The sequence below is a fragment of the Apium graveolens genome, chromosome 2 (genome assembly GCF_009905375.1).
Source record: "Apium graveolens cultivar Ventura chromosome 2, ASM990537v1, whole genome shotgun sequence".
NCBI classification, from domain to species: Eukaryota; Viridiplantae; Streptophyta; class Magnoliopsida; order Apiales; family Apiaceae; genus Apium; species Apium graveolens.
In genome coordinates, this window is record NC_133648.1 from 179,328,959 (window position 1) to 179,332,965 (window position 4,007).

At 39.1% G+C, this 4,007-nt stretch overlaps 1 pseudogene; it reads right to left on the reverse strand.

The window, feature by feature from the left end:
• Positions 1–977: 977 nt before the first annotated feature.
• LOC141695675 (uncharacterized) lies at positions 978–3,436 on the reverse strand (annotated as a pseudogene).
• Between the last annotated feature and the right edge of the window lie 571 nt (positions 3,437–4,007).

Consider the following 4,007-nt stretch of genomic DNA (forward strand, 5'->3'; position numbering starts at 1 on the left):
ACACAAGTCAAGCTCATAATAGAAATGCAAAACATATGATTTCTCATCAATCTTTCAAAAGTCAAAAGTTGCGTAGCTTCGCTGTAGTTTCAATGTTGTTAAAGGCGAGATGTGCACCGAGGCGCTAGGGTCCCTTGGAGCCTAGGCGATGAGGCGCGAGGCGAGGCGCGCGCCTCATCGAAGTGGAACAAATTTATTTAGAAAATGAATTTATAATTGATAGAATTATGCAAAACACCACAAATACTTAATAAAGCATGCTTTGAGCTTAAAAGTGCAACATACATACCTGAAATCTTTAAGAACAATTAATACTGAATGTTACATACTTGCACTGCACCAGTCCAGTACACAATATGCTTGTCCCTGACTCCCTGGCTCTCTTTGGAAGTTTGGCTCCCTGCAGGATAAATTCTACAAACCCTTTGGAATTAATTAACAAACAGTTAACTACTAATAACAGTTAAAAAGTCTAGGATTGCCAGAAATGAAAAGAAACAAATAAGTCACAGTCTCAAACAATAACAGATTAACAGTGGAAAGAAAATAAGTCTAGGGGGCTGGCCAGAAATTAAAAGAAACAAATTAAGACATCCAAATTAAAAATCTTCATGTTCGAGATGATCAACATTAAATTCATCAGCTTGGGCGCCCCCTTCCTCAAGTTCGAACTCATCTTCCTCGTCCTCCTCGTCAATCAAGCGGAAACTAGATGATGGCTCACATGGACGCTTCCCCTTCCTGTTAGCAGAAGCAGCAGCTTGTGTTTGTGATCTAGCAGCTTGTGTTTGTGATCTAGAGTTATATCGAGCTTCTCCTGCACCACTAGCTGTAGCAACATCCTGCCAGGTCAATCTTTCATCCTCATCAAAAACAAATTCATTTCCTTCGTCATCATCAAGCCTTCCCATCAGCCATTCGTTACTTTCATCAATATCGTCCAAAGATATAGGGTCAATGGTGTCACGCAACGCATATCAACGTCTCAATGCTCTATTGTATTTGACAAAAACCAAATCATTGAAACGCTGTTGAGCTAGTCGATTCCTCTTTTTGGAATGAAGCTGCAATGTACAAACATAATCTTTCTTGTAAGAATACGCATTAATTAAATATACAAATAATTCAACATACAAATTTTATAACTTACATGCTGAAATGTGCTCCAATTTCGTTCGCAACCGGACGAGCTGCAAGTGAGACTAAGGATTTTGATTGCAAGTTTTTGTAAATCAGGCGCACAACCACCATAAGAGATCCACCACTCCGCTAAAATATTAGTGCAGTAGTGAACATAAGAATGGAATGTGGACTGATTTATTAAATAAAATTTACAATTTACTTCATTATATTTATGTAACCTGGAGATTTTGAACTCCTTTTCCTTCTAGCCATTGAGATTCCAAAGAGATTTTCTGTGTTTCTGTATAATGGAATTTGGTCAGCAATTCTATCTTGTTTAGCTTGACTAGGTACCATCTTCTCAATACAAGTGTAAAGCCCTTTTATCACTTCTTGATCCGATTCAATGTCCAAATTTGTATAATAAAATTCTGGATTAAGATAATATCCAGCAGCATGTAGGGGCTGATGCAACTGTACATTCCACCTAGCATAAAAATACCAAGTATTTTATCTGCCAGCCTCTTTTAACAATTACACAAATGAGGGAGTCGTATATTACCTTTCATCAATTATTTCGTAAATGTGTGAGTACTTATTCTCAACTTTCTTAAAGGACTTTGCAATTGCCTCTTTTGCCCTATCCATTGCCTCGTATATATATCCCATTGCAGGTTTCTTTTCCCCATCAACAAGCCTTAACACTTGAACAAGAGGTCCTGCCACCTTAAGTGAAAATACCACATTATTCCAAAATGACGGCATGAAAACAATTTCGGCAACATCTTTACCGCTTCTCTCCTTTGAGTATTTGCTTTTGAGCCATTCGTTTGATGAAAACAAATTTCTCAAATTAGCCTGCTGGTTGTGAATCCTGTCCAAGGTGAGAAAAGCCGTTGTAAATCGAGTTTTCGCTGGTCTGATCAGCTCCCTGTGTTTTGTGAACTGCCTCAACATGTTTACCATTGTAGGCCTGGAATATATGTAAGAATTCAGTTTAACAGCCCTTTCAAATGTTGCCTTTGTGTTCTTCAATTTAAAAATGTCTTCCAGGATTAAATCCAAGCAATGAGCCGCACAAGGGGTCCAAAATAAATGTGGATATTTGACCTCCAAGAGCTTTCCTGTTAAAAGGTTTAAGAATACAATAATTTAAATCTGATCACTAATCACAAAGATAAAATTTTATTAAGACCTTAGTACCTTACCAGCCAATTTGTTATTTGAAGCACTGTCTGTAACCACTTGCACAACTCTAGCAGGTCCAATCTTCTCGATGTATCCGCAAAGCAACTCATAAATTTTTTCTCCAGTTTTTGTATAAGCCGATGAGTCAACTGATTCAATGAAAACACTTCCCTTTGGACTATTGGCCAGGAAATTTATTAAAGATCTTTGGACGCCATCCGTCCAGCCATCACACATCAATGAGCAGCCAAACTTATCCCATTGTTGCTCATGCTCTGTTATATAACCTTTAGCGTGATCAACTTCTTTTTTGAGTAAAGGAACTCTAACCTCGTGATAACTCGGAGGCTTCACACCTGGTCCGCATTGTGCAAAGGCCTCTACCATTACGGGAAAACTGTCATAATTAACAGAATTGAAGGAAAGTCCTGCATCATACATCCATCTAGCAAAGGCAGTACATGCTCGGGCTCTCAACTCCTTTCGTACATGATCATTCTCATTTATTTTCAGTTGCCCCTTAGCCTTCCTTTTCATTACTGATGTTTCTGGATCAGGAATCATATAAAGGTCAATTGGCCCCTTCGAAGTTTTGCTCGACTTAGAGTTAGACTGAGACTTCAAATGAGGAGTACTTGCAGTGGACCATTTGTTCGACTTCGATGTACCATCCAGAGAATCTTCATCTGAATCAATAACAGCTTGAATGTATTGCTCCATTTCTCTTGATTTTTTTTGGTTTCCATATATTCCTCGATCTCTTTTCTGACCTCTATTGGTGCTTTGGTACATTTTTTTGCGTTTCGACGTCCCCCAATTAAGTGCTCCTTCACTCGGAAAACTCCTCCGCATAGTATTTTGCTACAGAAATTGCATTGCATTTTGTCACGATTTCCAGGTTCAACTTGTGTTGAATACTTCCATGCTGGATCAGTTTTCTTCCCATCACTTCTTTCGCTAGCCATTCCTCCTGTAAATTCATATATATGTAAAAGAACAAGCTGTGCGTATAGTATATACACACGATACATACATATATAATCGTGTATATACACTATATATTTATAATATATACACAGGATATACACACGACTTTATCAAAAAGAAGAGTAGAATATACCTTGAATCGGGTCCAACTCGGTCTCAGATTTGCAAACTCAATCCAACTCGGTTGAAGAGAGAGGAGGCTGCCAATAAGAAAAGAAAGATACGTGTGGAAAAATAGGGTTTTAAACATACTTATGGGCTTATGGGTTTCTGGGCTTTTGGGTTTTAAAACAAACTGGGCCTTTTTATGCTATTTTTGGGTGCGCCTCAACCCATTTGCGCCTCAGCGCCTCAGAGCCTCGTTGCGCCTCGCGTTTCACAGCTTTAGGCGCGCGCTTCATTGAAGTCGCTGCGCCTTGGCTACAAGTATACGCAGAGGCTGTGCCTCGCTGCGCCTCGCTGCGCCTCGTGCGCCTCGGCGCGCTTTTAACAACATTGTGCAGTTTCACTTCAACATCTGAAATTAGGTAAAAACATTATCAACTTTGTTGCTCAGTTGTGGTGTTGATTCATTTGTCAAAGTCAATATTGGTGGATAGAACATCTTCTACTGAGCAATTGTCCATATATTGTTGTAGACCGGCCCTTCAATTATTTTACATGTTAGAAGGGAAAATAGAAATTGTAAAGCACGACTGAGGTGACAATGA